We start from the raw sequence: 10,538 nt of genomic DNA on the forward strand, positions 1-10,538 counted from the left end.
ACTTTCTTCCATTACAGTCTCCCTAGGTTACTCCTGCTGAGGGACATACAGTAGTTCCAACCATTTTCACAGCCAAATCCCGGCTCTTATAGGATCAATACAGCTCCTTACCCAAAGTTGTTCTCCATTCCAATTAGATTATAGTGCTACTTATCAGTCACAAGTCACAAAAACTATGCTCATTATAGATGCATTTGGCAAATCAGAACTCCACAAATCAATATGGCATGAAGAAGTGAATTTTGAGGTGCCTTCTTTCTACATAAAAATTCCATCAGGCAAAAAAAAGAATTGGTCCCACAGGAAATAAAATAACACTGCACAAAACACAACTGCTCAGTTTACCCTACAAGGATGGAAAGGAGTGCCATAAATGAAAGTTAAATGGAGAGTGTTACACAAACTCCCGAGGACACCTCAGAATGTGGCTCATCCTGCAAGAGCCAAATCCATACATTTTAGCTTTACTTTTCATCCAACCTTTGTTCTTTACAGAAAATGTGGTTTGGGATATATTTTTGGTGTCAGTTTTGAGATTAAGAAGCTGCCAGTTGCATGAAGAATAATAAATAGTCTCTAGTTTCACTATAAGGTCACAATTATTTCAAGTTCTTTGCAACCTTTCTGAAAGTTAGCTCTTTGCTTTTTGCTTAATTATGTTCAATAAAACAAAGGAATACACACCTGTTTGCACATTGCATTTTAAGGTGTAAACCTAAAGAGCTTTGTAAAGAGTTTTAAAGGGGGGTGAATGTGAAAGGGACTATGAGGCATTTGAAAGCATATGTATCATACAGACAATGTCATCAGAAAGCCGGGATGGGCTGTGGCTCCATTCTCTGTGGATAATGAGGAGTAAAACCTTGGTTTATTACTGTATAAAAGGTGCTAGTAGAAATGCCCTACCCAGCGCCAGCTTGTCTGGCTGAAAGGGGGGGGGCCATTGCGGGCGGGTGGGGTGATAAGACGTATGGGCCTCTGATTGGTGCACCCCAGTCGCACCACCAGTCAGGGAGGAGCGGGACGAGTTGTCTTAAACTTGACCCCCCTCCCTATCTCAGCTCTTTGGCGTGACGCACCTATTGAGAACTAAAGACTCGCCTGGATTTGACGAGGGATTCTCGCCTGCTGGAGACCGGCTTCGTAGTCGTCTTTCCAGCCACCTGGACTCAGCGTGCTTCTGCGCGCCAAAGCTTCTCTTCACGCGCGGCTATCGAGTTGCCGACACTCGCAGCGGGTCTCGTGCGCTCCGGCGCCGCTCCCTCTGGGACGGCGCCTGCTGGCCGTCAGGAGAGCCAAGGTTACTGGTGATATCGTTTCCACCCCCCCTTCCCTCCCTCCCTGCCGGCTCCTTTCCTCGAGCGCCCACCACAGCCCCGGTTTGGCCGGCGGCGCAGCGGCTGCGCTTGAGCACGTGATCCCTCTTCTTCGCATGCCTGGGTGAGGCGCCTTACTCCTTCCCGGGGTCCAGGTGGGGTGGCACGCGCCCGCCCGCCTGCCCCCTCGGCCTTTCTTCACCCCCCCCAATCACCTCGGTCGCCCACCCGCCCCCCCCATTCCTTTGCCTGCCTGCCTGCCCGCCCGCTCAATCGCCCGCCCCATCGTTCCTTTGCCTGCCCGCCTGCTCGCCCGCCCGCCCGCCCACCTGCTCGCTTGCTTGCTCGCTCACCCACCCGCACAGTCTCTCAATCGCCCGCCCCTTTTTTGTTGGCGACTGGCCGGCTGGCTGGCCGACTCCTGGCCTGTCTGCCGGCCGGTGTATCGGTCTGCCGGACTCGCCTTCCGCTGGCCGCGGCCTTTCGCTTACCTCGCTGGGCCTCTGGGGCTGATGGCGGCGAGTTGCGGCGGCGGCGCGCGTTGAGCGCGGCTCCTGCGTTTGCCAGCTCCGGCTGTCCCGGCAGCTGTGTGCCTGCCTCCCCGCCCCCCAGCTCGACAGTTTAGGCTGCCTGGTGGGGAGGGGAGTCTGACGGCAGGGCCAGGGACTAGGTGTTTCCGCCCCCAGTGCCTTGCTATTCTCCTGTTGGCATCTCCCCCCGCAAAAAATAAATAAATAAATAAATTTAATTACTTAAACTATTGAAGCAGCCGCGGCTGCCTCTTTGGCACCCCCTGAGCTAGGGCACCCTCAGCTGAGGGTGCCCGGGCTCAAGAGCATTTCCTTCCAAAAAAAAACAACAACAACCCACTTTGCTGCACCTCTTAAGCTTTAATCTCTTAGTCTGGAACGCGTATCCGCTGATTGTGAAGATTGTGTGATAGCTGCCTGTTGCCCGGCGTGCCCACTTGCTTACTTCAGCGGGTAGCAGCTAAGCTTAACTTACCTTTTGCATCATGCCTCCCAAGAAGGGCCAAGGTGGTAAGAAAGGTAAAGGGAGGGCCCCTCCCCCCCTCCCCAAAAGACCGCTGCCAAGGCCTGATTCTGAGTCTGATGAGGACTCAGACCTGGTATTGTCATCAATTCTTTCTCGTTTGGAAGCTGCTGAGTGTTCCTCGGGGATACCTCTCCCTCTCCCAGCCAGGCCCCAAAAACTCTTAGCGGTCCAACCTAAGCGAAAGCGGCAGCAGACCCAACACTCGTTGCTTCTTTCTATTTCAGCTCGTCTAGACGCTATTGAGGCATCCACCTCCTCTTCCTCAGCTCTTCCAGAAGGCGCACCGCCTTCAGGGGAGCTCCTCCCTTCTGTGGCCTCATCTTCCCTGGGCGTACAAGCAGCAACGTCAGTTTTTCCAGCTAGGGATCAGAACACACCTACGATTGATACAGGTGAGACTGCTTTGGCACCTCAATTCGCATGGCCGGGCATGGGACAAATCACCCCATGGGGTTGGTTGCCATGGTTTACTCTTCAGGGTGGCCCAGTTCCCCCTCTCTCACTTCCTTCAGTTACTTCAGCCTCCCCAGTTAGTACTCCCCAGCCCGTTGGCTCGGCCTCAACTCTCAGCTCTACTGCTCCGGTGGCTAGCCCACCTAATTCAGTGGGGCCTGGCGCTTCATTCCCCTTAGCAGGAGATGCCACCACGTCAGCTCCACCACTGCTCCAGCCTCATCCAATTAATGTCACCTCCACCAGTGTTTGGCAGGGGCCCGCCGGTTCTTTTCAGAACCCCCTGGCTTCCCTATCTCCTCCTCTCCTAGCCCCACAGTTGTCTGCGATTGACACATGTGCCAACCTGAGTAGAGGATCTATGCCCACTGGTGCTACTTCCTCCCCTATTGGTTTTCACTTAACCATTGCCACCAGAGAAAAAATTCTGCGGGGTGAATTTACTGATGTCTTTGCCCTGCTCTTTCGTGAGCCCGAACCCAGTGATAAAGATAGGTCCCAAGACCAAGATCCTGAGCGGAGCAAAGCCCGCAAAGTGCCTCGCACATGGGCGAACTGGTTGCCAGGTTTTTTAATTTACGCTGGCATCCTGCAACAGAGATTCCCTGAGAGGGCTTGGGTTCTCACCAAATACCTTGACATAATATACAGGGCTTACACCGAATATGAAGGGAGTGCATGGCTGGCCTACGATGAAGCCTTTCATAGGAGGGCCACCATTGATCCCTCCATGCGCTGGGATCTGAAGGACCAGGACCTTTGGCTCCAATTCATGACCCCTTCTAGGCCAGGCTTCGGCGACAGGTCCAACAGCGGCCACATCCTGGCCAAGCTGTCGCCCGCAATAGCCGTTAGGCCTATTGTGGGTCCAGGGGTTCAACACCGCTGGCTGTGCTGGGAGTTCAGCTCCAAAGGTTCCTGTTCCCAAAACCCATGCAGTATTCCAGCACGAGTGCTCTCTTTGTGGCGGTCAACACTCCTGCTCCTCCTGCCCGAGAGCCAGAGGTTGGAGAGGTTCCCCAAGGGATGGCCGTGGTGGCAGAAAACATGGCGGTGGGCACCCTCCCCCTCACAAAGGGCCCCAGCCCAGTTAAGATTCTTCCGCTCCTTCAACTTCTAAGGCGTTACCCAAATCGTCGGGCAGCGATCTACTTGGAACGCAGCATTACACTGGGTTTCAGGATCCCCTTTTTGGGTCTGCGAAAGCCGTATTTGACCAGTAACCACCGGTCTGTTCTTAGCATGCGGTGCTTAGTGCAAGACAAAATTAACAAAGAAGTTCAGTCAGGTCAGGTCATCGGCCCCTTTCCCTCGCCCCCGCTACCCAACCTGCGGATTTCCCCTTTGGGAATTATCCCCAAGAAATCGCCTGGTGAGTTCAGGTTAATTCATGACCTCTCTTTCCCCAAAGGTCAGTCTGTTAACGATGAAATCCCAGATTCCCTATGCTCCGTGCGTTACACTTCCTTGGACACTGCGGTAGCCATGATAAGAGCCCTGGGCCGCGGGGCATTGATGGGCAAATGTGATATCAAATCCGGTTTTCTCATTTTGCCTATCAATCCTCTGGACTTTGATTTGCTGGGATTTTCCTTCCAGGACAAATTTTACATCGACCGCACCCTCCCTATGGGATGCTCCATTTCTTGCGCCATGTTTGAAACATTTAGTACCTTTCTGGAATGGGCCATACGGGATAAGACGGGCTGCGGCGATGTGGTTCATTATTTGGATGACTTCTTGTTTGCTGGACCCGGGGACAGCAGTCAATGCTCTGACCTGATTAAGGCATTCATATCCCTGTCCTCAGATTTAGGTGTCCCTTTGGCACACGAGAAGACAGAGGGCCCAGCTGTTACTTTGACGTTCTTAGGGATCGAGCTCAATACCCTCAAACAGTGTTCTCGTCTCCCTCTTGATAAATTGCTAGTACTTAGGAATAAGATCCAATCCATCTTGCACCTTCGTAAAGTCTCCCTTAGAGCCCTCCAAGAGATCGTTGGCCATTTGAACTTCGCTTGTAGGGTAGTGGCCCCCGGCCGCGCATTCCTGCGATGGCTCAGCTGGGCAATGCGGGGTCTTCAACTACCGCATCATCGCACCAGAGTCACCTCCGCTATGCGCATGGATCTGCGAGTATGGCTTAAATTTTTGAGAGACTTTAACGGCATCTCCTTTTGGAGGCGTGAGTTACTTCTGCTAGCTGACATGCAGATCCATTCGGATGCGGCTGGCACCTTTGGCTTTGGGCTAATTTGGCGAAACCGGTGGTGCTGGGGCCAGTGGCCAGAGAGCTGGGCTGCCGGCAGTATCTGTCGTGACCTCACCTTCCTGGAATTCTTCCCCATTTACGTGGCTGTACATATTTGGGCAGAATTGATGGCCAACTCTGTCGCTCTCTTTTGGTGTGACAATTTGGCGGTAGTGCACGTCATTAATACTTTATCCTCCAGAAACCAAAGGGTTATGGAGTTAGTTAGAGCATTTACCCTCCAATGCCTACGCCACAACATATGGTTCCGTTCCCACCACATGCCGGGTCTGAGGAACCCTGTAGCCGATGCTTTGTCACGAAACCAGATCGACCGGTTCCGTGCATTGGCTCCGTGGGCACGTCCGCTGCCAGACCCCATGCCAGATGAACTGTGGGAGATTGGCGCTCTCAAGTCGAACACGCTATCCTGAATTCTATAGCCCCCAGCACTAGAGCTACCTACGAGAAAGCAGGTAGGGAATTTAGCGCCTTCAGGTGTGGACTGCAGTTGCAGGATGTGTGGCCCTTACCTGTGGACCACTTGTTACAATTCTGTGTACATCTGCATAATAAGGGACTATCTGCTAGGACCATTTCGGGGAAGCTCGCCTCTTTGGCCTTCTGGGCCAAAGTGCGAGGGGTGGAGGACTCCACCTCAGATTTCCGAATCGGGAAGGCTGTGCAAGGCTGGGCACGGATGTCTCCCACCCCGCCAGACTCCAGACATCCTTTGTCGCCAGTTATTCTTATAGGGCTTCAGGCATTGTGGCCCTCCATTTGCTCTTCTCCATACGAAGCCTCCCTCTTTCACTCTGCAGCCTTAACAGCCTTTTTTGGGGCCCTTAGGATTTCAGAACTGGTCTGGGCATCCAAATCCGACACCACCGGGAGGGCCTTGAGGTATTCCGGTATCCTGATCCATTCTAACCTGATTCACCTCCATATTCGACGTTCAAAAACCGATCAGTCAGGCAAGGGAACATTGGTGACCCTTAACCAGGCCCAGGCTGACGAGTTATGCCCTGTCAGGGCCTTGCAGGCTTTCTTTGAGCATCGCAGGGCAAAGGAGGGTCCCCTATTTTGCCATGCTGACGGTTCACCACTGACAAAGTTCCAATTTTGGGCAGTCACCAAGTTAGCCTTGACCACACTGGGTCTGGGGCATTATCGTTTTGGGACTCACTCATTCCGTATTGGGGCGGCCTCTACGGCAGCTGCCATAGGCTTTTCTTCCAAGCAAGTGAAGGCGGTAGGGAGATGGTGCTCCAGGGCCTTCTGCTCTTACATTCACAAGTTGCCTGATGCTTCATGATGATTCTCTTCACCTTCCCCAATGTCTTATTTAGATGGGATTCGACCGACGCCAGTACAGGTGCTCATTTGTGGGCACAGTATGGTTTTTTGGGCTGCCTGCAGAGCTTCTACGTCGGCCTTCGGATCCCGGCTGCAGTTTCCCCAACAGGTGGCAATACAATGGCTCGGCTGACGGGGTATGCGTTGGGACAGTCTTCTTCCCACACTCTTTCAACGAGGTTTGGTCAGTTTCCCTCCACAGGCCCTGGTGCTGCACCTAGGAGGGAATGACCTGGGCTACAAGCCTGGAAAGGTCTTGATTGAGCAGGCATTGGCTTATCTGCGGACGATCCGACATCGTTGGCCGGGGGTGACCATATTATGGTCCTCAATGCTCCCGAGAATCATGTGGAGGGCGCAGAGCAACGCGGCCATGGAACGGGCCCGGCGCAAGGTGAACAGAGAATTGGCACGTGCGTTGTCAGAGCATGGTGACGGTTATATCAACCACCAAGGAATCCATTGGACTAGGAGGGAGCTTTACAGGCAGGACGGAGTCCACCTGTCAGACATAGGCAATGACTTATTTTTGGCCGATCTGCAAAGGGGCCTGCGGGAAGTTCTTCTGCGCAGGTGGGGGGAGTTTCACAAGCAATAGGCTTGTGACTCCTGTGGCGGCTAGGACGGGCAAAACAGGAAAGGGAGTAGGGATGGTGTGCACGCAGAGGCACCTTATGGTGACAGGTGACATCTGAGGCCCCCCGAACAGGTTGTGCGGCTCGGCGGGGGGATAAGGGTTGCCTGGGAGACCAACCCTACTCACTCACCCAGGTGTTTTGCGGGACCGGGTTGGGGGTGACACCGGAAGGTCTACCTCCCCCAGAAGGGGCAGTCCAGAGGGATGGCGAGATCACCGCCACCCCTCAGGCTGGGTGTGTTTTCGCCCTAGAAGTGTCAGCTAGACGCTGACACAGTTAGATGCCCGTCCTAGTTACCCCTTTGCAAATATTTCAATAAATGTGGCCCAATTTTCAATCCAAGCTTGTTGTCTGCGTCTTCTTTGACCCATCTCCGCTCGCAAATGCCCTACCCGGCGCCAGCTTGTCTGGCTGAAAGGGGGGGCCATTGCGGGCGGGTGGGGTGATAAGACGTATGGGCCTCTGATTGGTGCACCCCAGTCGCACCACCAGTCAGGGAGGAGTGGGCCAAGTTTTCTTAAACTCAACCCCCCTCCCTATCTCAGCTCTTTGGCGGGATGCAGCTCCCTCCCACCCTCCCCTTAGCAGTGTGGGTTTTGCCGGTTGCCCCTTTGGGAGCCATGTAGGAATTTTTTGGTTCACAGCCAGATTGGCCTAGGACTGTGAGTCTTTTTTGCCTACGTCACACTGTTATGCGGGTTGTGTGTGTCCTGTAAGGGAATACAGTCTATATCATCGGTCACATTCCACTTGGTGGCTAGGACGGGCAAAACAGGAAAGGGAGTAGGGATGGTGTGCACGCAGGGGCACCTTATGGTGACAGGTGACATCTGAGGCCCCCCGAACGGGTTGTGCAGCTCGGTGGGGGGATAAGGGTTGCCTGGGAGACCAACCCTACTCACTCACCCAGGTGTTTTGCGGGACCGGGTTGGGGGTGACACTGGAAGGTCTACCTCCCCCAGAAGGGGCAGTCCGGAGGGATGGCGAGATCACCGCCACCCCTCAGGCTGGGTGTGTTTTCGCCCTAGAAGTGTCAGCTAGACGCGGACACAGTTAGATGCCCGTCCTAGTTAACCCTTTGCAAATATTTCAATAAATGTGGCCCAATTTTCAATCCAAGCTTGTTGTCTGCGTCTTCTTTGACCCATCTCCGCTCGCAAGTGTGGATCTGTTCCTTGTGCCTTAGAAGTAATCCTGCTCAGTATATTTCTATAGTATGTAATTTCCTCTAGAAACACTTCCTGATCTGTTCAGTTTATGCTACTGCATGTAAGGCACTGCTATATTATTTCCCAAAGAATATTCATTACATTTTGTGTTTAGTTTGTTTTTGTTAAGGTCATCAATCTCAGTTAACTCCTGTTCTGTTGCTGTTCAATAAAAATCCTACGGTTGCATTTCTATGATGGAGAGGGGTTGTTTTTAAAGTCTATATTAATGAATTAAAAAATAGCCAGCAGGTCGAGTTCAACACTGTCTATAGCACTTAAGATGTCGAATGTGCTATTCTAATGTTTGGTGGATGTTCATACCATGCTTGTTTGCCTACTGATCTTCTTACATCATTTCATTTTGCCTTTTCTCATTTGAAAAGAATAATCATCACGAAGCAACATGTTTTAGTTGGCTTTGGTACTCAGCCATTGTTTGCAGTTGCTACACTTTGGGGAGATTCTGAGTGCATCTGTTGAACTGTGTGAAGTCAAAAGTTGTCCCCACCTCCTTCCTGTTTATCATGCTCAGTAGTGGAGAAGGATCTCATCTTCGACTGAACTGTGTCCTGGAGGTTCTGAATGAATCACAGACAGACAGACAGACAAATGGATGATCACCAGCAGTGGAGAAATGCCTTCCATAAATCATTGTGAAGGCAACATTTGTGGACACAACCCAGACTATGACTATATTCCATCCGTTATTGTAGTATTGAAGAAGAGTTAAGAGTTTTCTTCACTATAAAGAGGACTAGATTTTCTCTAAAAAGCAGAGCAGATGCCTTTTAAGTTGGCCTCATGTGTCAATTAATGAAGTTGGTGAGTACGCAATAAAAGCAACGATATAAAAGTGGCCCAAAAGGAAAACAAAAAAATGTTTAGACTTCATTTTGTTTTGGTTTTTTGCACCAAACTTCTCGGCAACTCTTCATTTTTTAGAAACTTTTTTCTTACTTCCTAATTTAGAATATATTTTCTTAAATTGCCAGGTCTCGACTAGTTATATTTCTTTACCATTCACCACTGCAAACTGCCTATAGATTTCCTATAAGTAAGGCTCATTCATTGTGCAAATTAGATCAATCTCTTTGCTCCAAGGTTGTAATCTCAGCAGTGATACCTGCCTGTTGCCATGACAAGTAATTTTCCAAGTTAGAGGCTAGCTTCCAGAGAATTCTCTTACTCATTTGATTTATCATCTCATCAGAATACTTTATTGGTTCACAGAGATTGGTTAACCTTCCACCGCTTGTTATTCTGCCTGTATAACTATTACCACTGCACCTATCTCAGCAATGTTGTTTTGGAAAGATATGAAAATAGACCGTCAAATGCAGCAAAGCCAAATCACTGTCATCATTCCTGTTTTCAAACCACTAGCTATTGATTACATTGCAAGTATTGCAGAGTAATTACTTCTGAACAAGTAGGAAATCCATAATAAGCAGCACCAAACAAATCTGGTTATTAGTATAAATGTTGTCTGTTGCAGATTGACCTATCTATATAAGGGGTTAAAATAAACTCCTTTTGCCTTTTCAATTAAAATCCTTGAAATAATTATTGGATTCAGGATAAATTTCAACAGATGGTCTGTGGGAGTGAGGATAAAAGATTGATTCTCATGATGACCTTCATATCAACATTTTCAAACTGTTCTATTTAAAGACAAGTCACGTGATAGTGGAAATACTGCAATCATATAAATATATGCCCACCAAAAAGTCAGTCCCATTTACCTCCATGGAACTTGTTTCTGAGGAAACATGTTTAGGATAGGGAGGCTACAGTACAAAAGAGCAATTATCAACACAGCTTTTGTAATAAGAAACTTTTTTAAAAAATTACATATTTACCAGGTTTTCCCAGATGATCCATTATGAAGAACTGATATGGTAGATCAGTTTAGTGGAATATCCTAAGATAGGACAAATTTAAACAAAGATAATTAATTTCACCAGCCTATAGAGTAAAATTACTGCTGCTGCACTGAAATTAAGGGGACTTCCTTAAAAATCATTCTCTTTCATTTAGGGATGTACAGATTGTGCAAAATCTGTTCCGTCTGTGTTTCACAGGTTGTCAGGCACCTTTCATTCCATCGTCCACCCATCAACAGAATTGGGTTTTGTTTTGTTTCTGAATTTGCACAAATTCACAAATTTGCATGTGCAAAAATGCACAAATCCCCCCCAAATGCGCATTTTCATGCTTTAGCCTATGGGGAAATGCACATTTTCAGCCAGGTTTTTTT

At 49.9% G+C, this 10,538-nt stretch overlaps 1 long non-coding RNA gene across 1 annotated transcript; it reads left to right on the plus strand.

Annotated features, from left to right (window-relative positions):
• Nucleotides 1–1,059: 1,059 nt before the first annotated feature.
• LOC146358351 (uncharacterized) lies at nucleotides 1,060–9,141 on the plus strand. The gene is made up of 3 exons (XR_014787066.1): nucleotides 1,060–1,300; nucleotides 2,597–2,764; nucleotides 6,426–9,141. It is a non-coding gene; the product is annotated as an uncharacterized LOC146358351 (long non-coding RNA).
• The last annotated feature ends 1,397 nt before the right edge of the window (nucleotides 9,142–10,538 follow it).

This window comes from Heloderma suspectum, chromosome 1 (genome assembly GCF_057233095.1).
Source record: "Heloderma suspectum isolate Gila_16-S chromosome 1, 16-S_ref, whole genome shotgun sequence".
In the NCBI taxonomy this organism is placed as follows: domain Eukaryota; kingdom Metazoa; phylum Chordata; class Lepidosauria; order Squamata; family Helodermatidae; genus Heloderma; species Heloderma suspectum.